The 15,082-nt window shown below is 40.0% G+C and overlaps 1 long non-coding RNA gene across 1 annotated transcript in view; it reads right to left on the bottom strand.

Annotated features, from left to right (window-relative positions):
* Positions 1–2,424: 2,424 nt before the first annotated feature.
* The window catches only part of LOC140521050 (uncharacterized), a 48,994-nt gene continuing 36,336 nt past the window's right edge, over positions 2,425–15,082 (bottom strand). Inside the window, exon 3 of the long non-coding RNA XR_011972765.1 lies at positions 2,425–3,072. This is a non-coding gene — a long non-coding RNA (uncharacterized lncRNA). The remainder of the gene's footprint in view (positions 3,073–15,082) is intronic.

The raw sequence follows: 15,082 nt of genomic DNA, 5'->3' as shown, positions 1-15,082 counted from the left end.
GGCCTAGCTTTGCATACTTACTCTGGTCCTTGAAATCATTTTGGCAGTGACAGTTTGTAGCCTAAAGGGTAATACTAATGTCTAGGCAGTACATTTTCCTTTTGGAGAATATCCCCCCTTACAATATTCTAATAAAATGTCTTATCCACAGCTGATTTCTCTTGGAGCCAGCCTGTGATAAACAAACAAAATGTAGAAGGTTGGCATGAAGTGACTTCCTCCCAGTTTAAGGGATTCAGACATGACACAATCAATGTGTGTGATAAGAGGTCTGAGAAAGTGTGAATACTGGAGAACGGCCAGGAGTGGGAGGCCTTCCCACACAACTGAGTACAAATGAAACATCACAGTTTGTGAGTCATTCAGAGCATCTGTGCTGTGCGTGTGTGTGTGTGTGTGTGTGTGTGTGTGTGTGTGTGTGTGTGTGTGTGTGTGTGTGTGTAAGAAGGGACACTTGTATGCATCTTAGGACTTGCTAACCAGTTAGCCATTAGATAAGACAGCAGGGGGTGCTGTGGTGTCATTAGAGGGCATGTGTTCTTTGGATATTAGTCATGGGCTGCAATGTGGTTCTAAGATGGCGCTTGCCAGGGTAGAGTTCTGTAGTAATAATATTCAGTCACTTTGAATTTTGCTTATAGCTTCCGTGTTACTGGCCCTGACATAAGAGTAACATGTCTGGCTGGTCTGTGAATAGAAAAGATGTAGAATTGGAAGAAAACTTATTCTAAAATCTTCATTTTCCTAATGGGGAAACTCAGACTCATGGAGGTTAAAGTCATTTGCCTAAGAATACACAGATAATTACAACTAGCATTTATAAAGCACTTTATAAATATCTCATTTGATCCTCATAACAGTCCTGGGAGTTAGGTGCTATTATTGTCCCCACTTTACAGATGAGGAAACTGAGGCAGAATATTTTTTTCAGAGGTGTCAAACTTGGGGCCTGTGGCCAAAATCTAGGACAAAATTCCCAGGTGGGGACTGAATTAGATTAAAATGAAGATGGGAAATGTTTAACAAAATAAATAAAAATACAGTACAACATCCATAATGCTTTCCCTCCTCAACTCTGCCTACTAACTTTCCTGGCTTTCTTTAAGTCTCAACTAAATTCCTATCTTTTATAGAAAGCCTTTACCAACTCCTCTTAATTTTAGTGCCTTCCTTCTGTTAATTACTTCCTATTTATCCTGTATATATCTTGCTTTGTAAATATTTGTTTGCACGTTGTCGCCCCCATTAGATTGTAAAGTCCTTGAAGTCAAATGCTATCTTTTGCCTCCTTTGCATGCCCAACATTTAGTGAAGTGCTTGGCATATAGTAGGTGCTTAATAAATGTTTATTGATTGATTGTGATTGAAGCTAATTTGCTGTTTTCTAAGTCAATATGTGGTTGATATGGGTCTGTTTCTACATGAGTTTGACACGACTGGTTTAAGTGACTTACCCGGGGTTACACAGCTAGTAATTGAAGGAGGTTAGTAAGTGACTCCAGTGCCTTAACTGCCTTTTAGTGACAGAGCCAAGATAACGAGATCTGAAAGAAATTTTAGGATGCTGCAACACAGAGCTGTGAAATAGAATACTAGAGTCAGAAGAGACCTTCAGGTCTTCTAGCCCAGTCTCCTTATTTTACAAATGAAAGCCTTAAGGAGACTCCCCAACATGTGAGTGGCAGAAGCAATATTTGAAACCCAATTCTCAGCTCTTTCTACCATACTACAGTCAGCTGACAATTTGGCTTGAACCCTTGTAGTGGAGGGAGAGCCCTGTATTAATAAAAATAATGATGATGATGATTATAGCTAACATTTATATAGCACTTACTCTGTGTCAGGCTCTGTGCTCAATTCCTTACAATTATCATCTCATTTGATCCTCACAACAACTCTGGGTGGTAGGTGTTATTATTATCCCCATTTTGTAGATGAGGAAACTCAACACAAACAGAGATTAAGTGACTTGCCCAGGGTCACACAGCTAGTAAGCATCTGAAGTCAGATTTGTATTTAGGTCTTCTTGACTCCATGCCTCAATGCCCAAATTAGGCATTTTAGATAAAGAGAGAAGGAAAAGGAAGCAGAAGAGGATGCTCTTGTATAATCCATGTGTAATGATGTGATTCTAAATTAAAGATGGAGCATATATGAGTTCAATGTGGCCAATTCCAAACCAGAGTTTTCTGTGGCTATCAGCCAGCCTGTCTATCCCTTTCTGTTAGACTCTCAGATCATCTGGCTTCCAATCACACTCTTAGCTCTGCTCCTTTTTTAAGGAATCACAAGTTTAGCATCTGTCATCATCCTAGGAATGGGGATTTGTATTTTCACTGATCAGATTGTTTTGTTTATTACCTGTAGCCAATTAGCAACTCCCATTAGTTATATCCCTGAGATTTTGTGATTCACCGATTCACCTCTCCTAAGGGAATTTATTAAAAACATTTTATAAGATTAGATAAAAGATAACTTAAGCAATACTAACACATAATATAGGCATTCTGTTCCATTTTATCCTCAGACGTAGATCCTTCTAAAGACAAATACTCTTTCTAGTCTGAGGTCCTTTTCCCCAAACCCAGACATTGCAAACTATATGACTTGTAGGTCACAGGCAAGTAGGATCCAATTGCTCTTCATGCTTTCCCAACTCCCAATAAAACAGAATCTAGGCAGGGTGTTAACTCGAGGCGGGCTCGGGGTGCTGTAGACCTTCAGGGAGCCTTCCCTGGTTGCAGCTGCATAGACATTCAGAAGACAGAATGCTGTGGGGTTCCAAAGTCTTGTCATGGATCCCAACTCATTCAGTCACCCTTGTTCCTCTCCCTATTTGTCCCTTTTTTCTGGAATAAGGTCCATTAAGTTTCTCCATGGGGAGCAGATAGTTATTGCCAAATGTTGCCCTTCAAAGGCAAACACAATGAATGGCAAATGTTGCCCTTCAAAGGCAAACACAATGAATGGGGTGAATAATCTGCTCCATACTCTATCATCATTGTTTCTTCTCTGCCCACTAAGCAGGGAATATCTCTTCCACAGACATGCTTCATCTGAGAGTGCCATCACCTGGGGGAAGGGGGAAAGAGAGTACAGTCATCTTCTCTATACAAGGAAGAAGAAAACACTTGCAAAAATGATATACCAATGAGTGTGCAACAGTTACTACCTTGGCCCCCACTACCTAAAAATGGGGTTTACTTCATTTCAGCTTTCTCCTCAGATTCTCTGGTACTCTTAAATGGGTTTGGGGGTATCTAGGCTCTCTGCCATTGGATCCAGATCTCACAGCTGGTATTCCCTCAACTTATAGAAGATTGTTCCCTATACCCTAATTCCATGTAACCATTTAACAAATAAGTGCTTCAGAGGCACCCCACCACCTCAACCCTTATCTAACTTTCATAATAGCTAATAACAAATATGTAAACATTCTTTTGAACACATAGGTCCTAATTCCCCTGTACTACTTCATCCTTAGGAGAAGGAACAGGATAGGGTTCATAGTTTTTAGTTATTTCCCATATAACACAGTCCCAAGTTTCTAAACCAAAACCCCCTTAGGTTTGAATTCCAGGCATCCTGTTTCTCTGGGCTTCCCTGCTGGGTTGGCTGGCCCTCAAATCCTGCCTGTAGTTCTAGCCCTGAGGTCACCATGGCTTAATGCTTCTGAGTCCAGTGGGAATTCTACCTCCTATACCTAAAACTGAGAACCACAAACAAAACAGAACATTCAGAAACTCCAAGCCTGTTTCTTGGGGCTACAGAGCCTAAAAGTAGAGAAGAGGAGAGAGGAAGTGCTTCCTCCATCAGCAGTTCAGTTTACAGCTCCCATTCCATGGGGAAACTGTGACCTTCACCCTCTCTGGATCCAGAGCAGGCACAAGTACACAGGAAAAGAAAACAAGATATGAAGAAAGATGGTTTCTGCATCCAGAGAAAGAAATGATAAATAGAAGTATGTGCAGAATAATCTTGTGTGTGTGTGTGTGTGTGTGTGTGTTTATTTGTGTCTAATGATAGTCATCAACAGGGTGTAGGGGAAAGGAAGAAAAAAGATTTATATCATAACTTTATTATATATTTTAAAGGAATGGCAAGTTGTACAGAATAGATTTGCAATTTCATGGGCAACAATCCTTTTTTAAAAGTTATACTCTTATGGAAATGTTGGTTTTATTCCACAAATTAAAAAAATTAAAATTTAATTAAAATTTAAAAAATATATAGCATAGCAAAAGGAGCACTAGACTTGAAGCTAGAGGAACTAGGTTAGAGCCTTGGACCTGTTATATAATACCTATGTGACCTGGGGTCTCTGTTTTCTTATTTCTAAAATGAGAAAGTCAAATGAAATAATCTTTAAGGGCCTTTTGAGATCCATATGTTGTTGCCTATGGGAGAAGTAGCCATTAGACTCTAATTAATAATATATGCATATGTATGTATGTATCTGTATTGCTGAGGGTAGGGGGAGAAGACCAGAACTTTGGATTGGAGTACCATGGCACATGTATGGACATGGGCCTATGGGGAATCATCCTATGGATCATGCATCAGGTTGAACCTATACTCTGGCCTCTTCTGGCAACACCTATGCTCTGTTTCAGCATGGAAGGACTTGTGCTTTGGGATAATGCAGCAATATCTTTTTGACCACCATAACAGGAGTAGGGGCTGTACCAGAGGATTGGTCACTGAGCCAGGAAGGACTGTTCAGTCAGTAATTTTTAAAAGGAGCAACTACCCTTTTACTCTCTCTTTCCATTTGTCATGCATTTGGAGACTATTCCAATTGTCTCTCAGACTTCTGGCAAGGTAGAGAGGAGGTCTCTCTTCTTGGCTCCCCTACTCCTCTCCAATAAGAATAGAAGCTGCTCACACATGACAGTGCATGTACATGCTTGCCTAGGAGAACCTGAGATGGGGTCTCAAGTCTGTAGCTTCCTCTAGTGCTCTATATTTCTTTCCCTGAGCACGTGACCAAATACTGATCCCAAGATGAGGTTTCTAGCATCAGTAGCAACCTCATACATTAGAGGCCAGTACCTTCTGGCTCTAAGTGCTAGTTTCCCAGCAAGAGATGATCTGTGCAACAGCTTCTCAAAAGAGGAGGACACTTCAGATGAAAGCCAAGTCAGGGAACAGATTGCCAGGAGAGCCATACGGATAGCCCAGGTCAGAGATCCAAGTGACATAGGCTCCAGTGAATACTTTTCATATGTCTGTATACAGGGTGAGGGTGGGGAGGATAGGACTTTGGATTAGAGCACATCCCTGGAATGTGTATGGGCATGAGCCTTTGGGGACCATCCCATGGAGCATGAATCAAGATTATACATCTGCTCTGGCTTAGCATTAAAGAACATAACCTATCAAAAGTTTCACATAGTATTTCATGCTTTAATATTTTAAGTATCGACTCCCAGGAGAGATTAACCAGAATGATGATTTACTATTTAATATTTGTGAATGCATGCTTACGTGCTTTTGTGTTTCAAGTTTCTTTTTATGGTAAAGGAAATAAATTATTATGGCTGATCTATTTTGTACATTGAACCCTTTTCCAGAAAGTATTCTCTTTCAAGCAGACCCTACACGTAATCCATTTCTAAACTTTGTTTTAAAGATTTTTTTTCCCTAAAGCTCTGTTTTGGGATGTGGAGATAGAGGAGGAGGTGATGAACTAGAGAATATGAGAAAAGTCTGATCTACTTTTGGGGGGAAGGTAACACTCACTAGGACTGAACTAGATCCATATGAGTCTATAAGCAGGGTCTCTTTGTAAGAAGAGGGGACCCCTTCTCCAGAATATGGGTTAAATATTGGGGATTCATCCAGGATCTGAATTCTTTTGCCAGGCTTGTAAAGTGTAATACCAGTCTCCCCATTTTGCCCAAATGACTCTGCCCCCAGGTTCAATTTGAACCAAATATTTCATCTTTAAAACAAGGAACTCTTCTAGTTTTTTTTTTTTACTCATTTATATGTATGTACCCTAAGTTAGATTACCAAATATATTTAAGGTTTCAGTTGACCAAAATTTTATAATAGATAAAGCTTAAAAAATCAAGTAACATTTAGAAAAAGGTTAATAGCCTCTGGAAGGGGGTGGGCTGGGAGTTTAAAGTGAGGAGACAAGCTATATTTGGGGGAGAGGGGGAAGAAAAGGGAAGGGAAGGGAAAAAAGGGAAGGGAAGGGAAAGGAAGAAGGGTAAGGGGGGGAGAAGGAAGGGAAGAAGGTATCTCATTGCTCCCTCTGCTGTCATCCAGAACATACTTTGTGTTTGGATCTTAAATTGACACCACTCTGGCTCAGAGGGAATCACCATCATTTGCTCTGGTTAGCCCCTGCTATTCACTCCATGGTTTCACACTCGTGACTCTTGCTTGTACTGGCCTCTTCTTCCTCCTTCTTCTTGCTTGTCTTCTGCTTTTCCTTCCCACAAACCCCTTTCCAAGGTCAGCAGCAGTAGTATTCTAAGGAGTCTACCCCCAATTCAAGTTCAAGAACCCTAAGAGCTTCCACTCTGGAGGAAAAAACTGCCTGCCAGCAGGTAGCCCCCTATCTCCTCTTACTCTGTGACCATGCCTTTTAGGGGCGGCTCACAAAGTAGGTCACATATACTATGTCCCTGAACATACAAAGCTTTCCTTATTTGCTCCTGCCGGTATTTGCAGGTAGTAGGTCATAGCCATCGTCACTCCTGTTGTTCAGGGACCTAGTTTGATCCTAGTCTCTGATGAACAGCTCAGCATACAGGTATCTAGACTAAAGGGTGAGATCCTAGCCTATCTCCAAAGGTTTCTCTGGGATGCTAAACAAACCATGTTCTGTGCCAAGGTGTTTTTAATTAATGTTGTTCTTGCTCATGACTGTGCTGCCCACAAACTGCCAGTCCTTTTAATAGCACAAGAGTTTGGACCTTTGTTTCTCTTCTTAGAATCTTGCATCTCTGTATTCACCTTTACCTTGCATGATTATAACAGAACATTGACAACCAGTCAAATGTCATTAATGATAATTTTTTGAAACTCCAGCATGTTGTGGTGGCTCAAGCATGCAAAAAAGCACAAACTTTTCTGTTCATTGTTTTAAGCAACAAGAATATAAGGAAATAATAGATACTTTTTGCCTCTAGGTTTAAATTGTATCATACCCCAAATCTAGGTGAACTTGTATGGAGGAGGACTCTTTGTAACCTGACTCTATTAGCTATAAGACTTTTAGGTCAGTTATGCTTACAAGCCTCTCTGAAGGTATGGACCAGTATTATTTTGCTCTATTCCTTAATATAGATGGTTTACAAAGAGATTTTTTAAATTCTCCTTTCTGCACATTCACTAAAATAGTTGGTAGCACAGTGGATAGAGCAGTAGGCCTAGAGTCAGGAAGTGCTGAATCCAAATCCAGCCTCAAACACTTTACTAGCTATGTAAACCTGGACAAGTCACTTAACCTCTGTTTGCCTCAGTTTCCTAGTAATATGAGGATAATAGCACCTAGACTTGTAGAGTTGTTGTGAGGATTAGATAACATTTGTTTTTTAAAAAAGTGCTTAGTATGTGACTGACACATAGTAGGTAGTATATTAATGTTTATCTCCTTTCCTTACCCCTTCATTAGTCTTAGAAGTCAGTATTTTAGCCTCTGTCTACTAAAATATCAGTTCTCTAAAAGTTATTGAAACCCTCATACTCCACCCCCAAAAGCTTTTATTTATATGTCTATCAATTTGCTGTATTAGCACTTAAAATATCTTTATATGATTAGGAAAAGAGTTTTGACCTTGCCAACCTCCTGAAAGGAGATTTGGGATCTCATTTTAATGGACTACATTTTAAGAACTGCTGAGCTTGAAGACATAATAAAGACACTAGAAGTAGTGCTGTTTTTCAACTCTCCTTTCTGGTGATTCATGGCACTGGTTTTCTCTATAAGGGTAGGACTCTCAGATAGTTTATCACTGGAGATTAGATTCCTTCCTTTCTAACTCCTACCTTTCCCACTTTGTCGAGGGTCTTCTCCGTAGTTCCTTAAGGTCTAGCTCAGTTGGAAACTAAGACTAAGCAAAGGATTCTTGGAATCCCATACTGGCTTCTTTTAGCTTGTCTGAAACAGAGCAGCCTAATCCTTATTACTCTGATTTGACATATCCATGGAACCAAAGCAGCAGATGTTCAGATAATGGTAGTGTAAACTGGCCTGACTCATGGAGCCTTGGGGACCACAAACATCTGTTGGACCCCCTGAGGTACCATCACCATTCACCACTCCTCTCCTTTATCAGGATTGCCCATTAATTTCAACCAAGATAACTCCAGTGTTTATTTGGAAAGCTAACACGTGATTGTGTGCTGTAGCCTCTACCTCCCAATTGGGACCTCCTCCACCTCTCCCTTCAGATTAGTGAGCTTTCCTCATAATTAGCCTAAGGCAAGACCTTCCACACTGCTACTGCTACATTCTCGTAGCTTTTTCCTGAACTTCAGCCTCCCCCTCTCACCAAGTACTACCATCCTGGGTCCTAGCATGTCTGATGGTTGAGTGTTTACAATAAATAGCCCAGCCTAGCTTAGCTATGTTGCTGTGGCTGCTACTTTACATCTCGGTTCTGTGAATTACAATCAAATCCACTATCATACCAATAAGGTACATCAATCAATTGCCTTCCAGCTTCACTCCCCATCCCTGTGGCATCCCTTACCATAACACACCTCCTTGGCCACCACTTCCTTGTATGTGCTGTCTTCCCCGTTAAAATGTAAGCTCCTTGCTATTTGTACTTGTATTTCCATAATTTAGGACAGTTTCTGGCATAATAAATGTTTTTTCATTCTTTACTTCCTCCCTCCCTCTCTCACTTCCTTCCTTCCCTTCATCTCGGGCCCTGTAGAGGTTTAGATCACCAGCTCATCTGTCATTGGCATGACAAGTGACAGCACCTTACCTTAGGAATGCCAAGGCAAGCCTCTCCCTCAGAGGATGACTGTTTCACTGTGTGGCTTTGACACATGACACACTGATGAGTCTGTAGCTTTATGCCCACAAAGTGTGAACACCCAAAGATACCAGAACCCCAGAACCCACCTTAGGATGTTGCAAATCCAGGAGCAGAGGTGATGTTTCAGTGAGCAACTGACTTTGAATAGAATATCAAGGGTGGAGACTGCTAAGTCAAATCTAATTTAAGAGCTGATCAGACTTTCCACGTCAAAAGTAATCAGCTCTATATCCTAGGCACAAAGGATGATTGTCTAAAATGAATAAGGGACACCACAGAAGCTGCAAATAGAACCTTCATCTTAACCAGGTTTCAAGCTGTGGAGGCAGACTAACTTCAGGTAAGTCACTGGCAAGGAAGAGAATATCTCTCTATGCTGTACCAGCGATCTGTGAGTCATAGGCTTCCTGAGAGGAACTATGTGGAAGTAGGAGGGAGTAGGCAGGTTTCTGCTATCAGAGGCTCCCACTGCTCAACTATTTCATCCATCTGACCTGCTATTCCAAGAATGCTTTATCCCCTGGCTTTCTTCCCAGGTGCTGCCCTGAACCTTTCATTCTAGATTGAAAAATGTATTTCTGATTTTCTCCATCCAGAGCATTTTGTTATTGTTCCTTTACTTTATAACCCATGTCTCATTAAAAAAAACTCAGAGCTCACATGGATTCAGTTCCATCTTGGGGACTTCTCAGTGACTAATTCTGACTTGTGCCTCCAACCAGGGTTTCCTTTAGACTATCAGAATATGGCTTGTGTCTTTTTGTTGTTGTTTGGTCATTCAATGGTGTCCAACTCTTTGTGATCCCATGGACCACAGCACACCAGGACCTTCTATCCTCCACTATTTCTCAAAGTCTGTCAAACTTCATGTTCATTTTTTCCATGGCACTATTTATCCATCTCATCCTCTGCCATCCCTTTTCCTTTTGCCTTCAATTTTTCCCAATCTCAGGGTCTTTTCCAATGAGTCCCAACTTCTCATTATGCATCCAAAATATTCAAGCTTTAGCTTTGGTATTTGATCTTCTAGCAAACAGTCTGAATTAATTTCTGTAAGTATTGATGGATTTGACCTCTTTGCTGTCCAAGGGATTCTCCAAAATCTTCTCCAATATCACACTCCAAAAGCATCGATTTGGTGGCACTCAGCTTTCCTTATAGTCCAACTCTTAGAGCCATATATTGCTGCTGGAAAAACCATAGCATCAACTACATGGACCTTTGTCAGCAAGGTGATGTCTCTACTTTTTAGTGTGCTGTCCAGCTCTGCCATAGCTTTCCTTCCAAGAGCAAGCATCTTTTAAATTTCATGGTTCCAATTACCATCTGCAGTGATCTTTGAGTCCAAAAATATGAAACTGACACTGCTCCCATTTTTCTCCCTCCATTTGCTATAAAGTGATGGAACCAGTTACCAAGATCTTTGTTTTTGTTTTTTTAATCTTAAAATTCAAGCCAGCTTTTCCACTATGCTCTTTCACCCTCATCAAGAGGCTTCTTAATTCCTCTTCACTTTCTGCCATCAGAGGGGTATCATCTGCATATCTGAGATTGTTGATATTCTTCTGGCAACCTTAATTCTGGCTTTTAATTTATCCATCCTGGCATTTTGAATGATGCACTCTGCATATGAGTTAAATAAATGAGGTAACAATATACAGCCTTATCTTACTCTTTTTCCAATCTTAAATCAATCAGTTGTTCCAGTAACCACTGTTGAGTTTTTCAAATTTGCTGGTATATTGAGTCCTTTAACAGCATCATCTTTTAGGATTTTAAATAGCTCAGTTAGACTTACATCACTTCCACTAGCTTTATTGTTAGCAATGCTCACTTCACTTCATTCTCCAGGATGCCTGACTCTAGATCAGTAAAGACAACGTGGTGGTTATTAGTGATGTTAAACTCTTTCTTGCATAGGTCTTTTGTACATTCTTACCACTTCTTACTCTCTTCTACTTCTGTTAAATCCCTACCATTTTTGTCTTTTATCCTGCCCATTTTTTTGCATGAAATATTCTCTTGATATCCCTAATTTTCTTGAAGAGATTTCTTGGCTTTCCCATTATATTGCTTTGTTTCTTTGCATTGCTCATTTAAGAAAACCATCTTCTCTCTCCTTCCTATTCTCTGGAATTATGCATTCAGTTGGATACATATTTCCCTTTCTCCTTTCCCTTTCCCTGACCTATGGTGGAGCCTTCTGGGCTAGTATTGGACTGATTAAAAACACTGTACCTTGACCCCAACATTGTGATATCATTGGTCCTCTTCAAGAATGAAGAATGAAGAACTACCCTGAAAGCCTATCCATTCCAATGCCAGCAAGGGGAAAGAACTTGCAGCAGGAAGTTAAGCAAATTTGTCCTAGAATAAGCTGTATCTTCTTCAGCATATAAGTATACTCACACCAATATTATAGCACTACCCTGAGGTTAAGGTTCCCCAAAGCAGGGAAAGAACTTGGGGTTACTAGAGGGTCAAGCCTCTTCCTCATGACCTGCTGGCAGTACCAGTGAAAGGCAAGGTCTAGATTTTTCTCCTCCTCATTGTGGCTCTGTTCCTCATTATGCCATGACTCTTGCAACTCCCACCTCAAACCAGATCTTTAACTTAGTCCAGAAACTCCTTTCTACTTCACTGTTACTTCCATCTTCTTCCCTCCCGGGGTCATGTGGTGGTAGAGGCCAAGCCCTTTAAAAATTCATGTATATGATTTAGGTAACACCAGAATGAAGTAGGGGCAAAAAGAATTTTATACTTTATCAAGGAGTTGCGAGAGGAAGGTAAAATTCCATACTTAGAAATACAAGAAATCTAGGATTTTCTTATATTTCCCATTCTGCGAGCCAGAACTGAGAACACTGGGTGATCAATAAGTCCTCTTGTATAAAGTGCACATTGTAATGACCTGTCAACAGGTATATTTAGGTTGATTTAGTCCATGGCAGCACATGGTCAGGTGCCATATGTCAGAATGCTACCTTGCAGTCGGTCAGTCCACCTACTCTACCAGAAACTCTTCTAAATGCCTGGGAATAAAAAGAAAGGCAAAAACCAATTCCTGTTTTCAAGAAGCTCACAGTCTAATGAGAGAGACAACACTGAAGCAACTATGTACAAAAAAAAGATGTATACCAGATAAATTAAAGATAATCAATAGAGAGAAAGTAATAGTATTAAGAGATATCAGGAAAAGCTTCTGGTGGAAGATAGAATTTCAAACAGGACTTTCAGAGCAGTTTTAAGAGCAGTTTAGCTTTGCCAAGTTCCTTCCCTTCTCATTTTATTTATCTAATTTGTTTGTTTATTTATTTTATTTCTATAACTCTTAGAAGGAAGGTGTGGGTACCAAACCAATGTAACAAGAAGAAGGTGTGAGCTATGTAAACCACAACCCCTGTAAAGTTTGGTAGATGTTATTCATTAGTTTCTGAAGCCAAAAAAAAGAATAATTGACCTGTGACTAATTTTCTTGTGATCACTAGCTAGACTAGTGCTTGGGCAATAAGCTCATACATTGATGAGTCCTTAGTCAAAACATTTCCATCTTGTAGAGATAGATTGTGCTTTGGCAACACAGATTTGAGAACCCAGAATTGTTTCCATGTGAGAAATAGGTACTAAAATAGGATTTTAGTGGACTGAACCAGATAACTTTCAAAATTATAGACCAAATTCACAAGAGGCGGTGTGTGAACATCTAGAAAGTACAGTGGTAATCACTAAAATCCAGTATAGCTTCATCAACCATACAAAAGAAGCATTGTTTTCTTTTTGACAGAGTTTAGACTGGCAAAACAGGAGAAGGTTCACTTCATTTTCAAGAAAGCATTTGACAAAGTCTCTCACATTACCTTTAAGGACAAGATGAAGTGATATGGGCCAGATAATAGTACAGTTAGGTGGATCCCAGTACTGGTTATATGACCAGACACTAACAGTAATGATTAATGAGTTGATGTTTGCTTAGAAAAATGTCTCTTGTGGGATACCCCACAGATCTGACCTTGGCTTTGCATTGTTTCATGTTTTTATCAATCACTTGGATGAGGGAATAGATGTGACATGTATCAAATGTGCAGATGATGCAAAGCTAAGAGGGACAACTTAACATATCAGATGGTAGGGTCCAAAGAGAACTCAACAGGCTAAATAGAAGGGCCAAATACAATGAGATTAAACTTAACTAAGATAAATGCAAAGTCCTAAACTTGGGTTCAAAAAGTAAACTTTGCAAAGATAGGATGGAAAAGGTGTGGCTTAACAACAGTTCCTTATAAAGATTTGGCAGTCTTAGTGAACTATTAGCTTGATATGGGTGAGTAGTGTTACAAAGCAGCCAAAAAAAAAAAAAACTGAAGACGGGTGTTGGCAGTGGCATGGAAGGTAGTCCAACAACTAACTCAGTATTAACTACATCAAAAGGTATAGTATAGTTAAGTATAAGATGATGATCCTGCTCCTCTGCCCTAGTCAGATAAGATCTGGAGTATTGTATTGAGTCTGGAGCACTACATTTATGAAAATACATTGATCATCTGGATAGGGTCCAAAGGCAGGCAACAAGGACAATGAAGGCATCTTCCTGTCATATGAGGATTAGTTTAAGGAACCAAAGCTGTTTAGCCTGGAGAAGATAAGACAACTCTGTTCAATTTAGTCTTATCTGAAGGGTTATTTGTTAGAGGGGCCAGACTTAATCTTCTTGACTTTAGAAGGCAGAACTAGGATTAATGAATAGAATTTGCAAACAGGTAGATTTTGGCTTGATTTAAGGGAATCTTCCTAAAAATTTGAGCTTCACTAGGAGGACACAGATTCCTCTTCATTTGAGGTCTCCAATGAAGTGTTGGATGAATACTCACTGGGAACATGACAGAAGGTTTCTTAAAGTAAATGGCCTCTGAGGGTCCTTTCAATTTTGGGATCAGATAGCTTATTTCCCACAAGTTTTCCTCATTGGTCTTTTTGCCCTTTGGGAAGTGAACCCCTCTAAATATTTAGAGAAGTGATCAACTGATGGCCTAGCCATTACTCATAGTCATTTCACCAAATCCAATTTGGGGAGACATCTTTATTGTGAGAGTTTGGTAATGACAGTCTCCAGATTTTCTAAACCAGCTTTATTTTGCTGATTAGAAAGTTCATTAGACCTTTAGAGATTTGAAATGCACATCTGATTACCAGGGAACTGATCTTCCGTTAATGAACAGAGGCTGCTTACCACATATGTTCGTATTTCTCCCCTCATAATGAATAAGTGATTAATTTGTGATAGGTATTAATCAATGCTTGCATCTTGCTTTGTTTGTTTGTTGGGGTTTTTTTTTCATCTAGTATTTCAGTGTCAAGGACTCAAAGCAGTGTCTATTGTCAACATCCTTAGCCTATAAAGACTGTTCACTCAGTGATCAGTATTTTCTATGAATTTCATGTGCACCAGATGTAGTACATATGACTCCCCTTGCTTGTAGATCCCACCTCATATCTGAAGCACCAATTCATAACTAGACCTCACAGTTCTCCAACAATGTGGAACCAATCAGAATGGATATGCAAGTGGAGGGGGAAAAAAGTTATCCCTACAGCATAGCAAATTAAGTAACAAGAAGAGATTTTCCCATTTACCCAAGGATATGCACTCTTACAAGTTGCTACACCACTAAAGGAAGTGCATAGAAACAGAGAATACATGGCCAGGGAATATGCATGGAGTGGTACATTCATGGAACACATATGATTGGAGAATTCAGTTCAATTTAATATACTAAGAATTTGCTAAGATCTACAATATACCAGGCATTGTGCCAGGCACTGGAAATAGATAGATATAAATAGATGGCCCTTGCCATCAAAGGGCTTATATTCAGCTAAAGTGAAGAGACACACATCCAACGCACAGCTATAGAAGAGGCGCACAGAGGAACACATTTGGCTAGGACACATGTGTCTAAGGGAACTTACACTTCTCATGCTGAGGGGCTGCTGATGTTCTCTGGTGATGCCATCATGCTACTCTGTTCTCATCTGAGTATAACATCATTTAGGTGTTTCATCTCTGCTGGGTGTTG

Source organism: Notamacropus eugenii, chromosome 1 (genome assembly GCF_028372415.1).
Source record: "Notamacropus eugenii isolate mMacEug1 chromosome 1, mMacEug1.pri_v2, whole genome shotgun sequence".
NCBI lineage: Eukaryota > Metazoa > Chordata > Mammalia > Diprotodontia > Macropodidae > Notamacropus > Notamacropus eugenii.
The sequence above is the reverse complement of the archived record's forward strand: the minus strand, read 5'-3'. Positions and strand labels throughout refer to the sequence as shown.